The sequence below is a fragment of the Hypanus sabinus genome, chromosome 29, assembly GCF_030144855.1.
Source record: "Hypanus sabinus isolate sHypSab1 chromosome 29, sHypSab1.hap1, whole genome shotgun sequence".
Classification (NCBI taxonomy): domain Eukaryota; kingdom Metazoa; phylum Chordata; class Chondrichthyes; order Myliobatiformes; family Dasyatidae; genus Hypanus; species Hypanus sabinus.
The window spans coordinates 31131394-31132468 of NC_082734.1; positions in this window are offsets into that span (position 1 = coordinate 31131394).

Below are 1075 nucleotides of genomic sequence, written 5' to 3' on the forward strand. Positions count from 1 at the left end.
TGCAAGTTTCTATGTTCTCCGTTACATGGGTTTCCTCCAGATGCTCCGGATTCCTCCCACATCCCCCCCAAAAAAACACATGGAGCAGTAGGTTAATTGATCACATGGGTGTAATTGGCCAGCACAGGCTTGTTGGGCAACAAGAGGTTGTTACTGTTCTGTACGTCCAAATTAGCAAAAATAACAAATGTCAATCTTGTCAACAATGCCCACAAAGTGTATGGTCATTTACTTTGGCAGAAGGAACAAGGGCGTAGACCATTTTCTAAATAGGAAGCAAACTCAGAAATCCAAGGTGCAAAGGGACTTGGGAGTCCTTGTTCAGGATTCCCTACAAGTTAGCTTGCAAGTTGAGTAGTTGGCGAGGAAGCAAAATGCAATGTTAGCATTCATTTCAAAAGAACCGTAATATAAAAGTAAGGATGTATTGCTGAGGATCTACAAGGAATTTGTCAGGTCACATGTGGAATACCACGAGCAGTCTTGGACCCCATATCTCTAAGAAAGGATGTGCTGGCATTGGAGTCGAGAAGATGTTCATGAAAATTATCAAGGGAATGAAAGGGTTAATATATGAGGGCACTTGATGTTTCTGGGGCTGGAGTTTAGAAGAATGGGGTCATGGGGGTGGTGATCTCATTGAAACCTATTGAAAATTGAAAGCCCTAGATACAGTCAATGTGGACAGAATTTTTTTGAATATAGTGGGTGGGGAGAGTCTAATACCAGGGAGCACAGCCTCAGAACAGAGGGACATCCATTTAGAACAGAAGTGAGGAGAAATTTCTTTAGCCAGATGGTGGTGAATCTATGAAATTCATTGCCATAGACCACTGTGCAGGCCAAGTCATTGGGTATATTTAAAGCAGAGGTTGAAGGTTCTTGATTAATCAAGGTGTCAAAGGTTATGGGGTTAAAACAAGAGGGATAGCAAATCCATCAGGGAATGGTGGAGCACACTCGATGGGCTGAATGGCCTAATTGTGCTCCCATGTCTTAATGGTGATTAAAGAAACAAAGTCACTGTGGTAGAGGATTTGAATGCTTTTCTGTTCAAACAGAATAAACACAGACC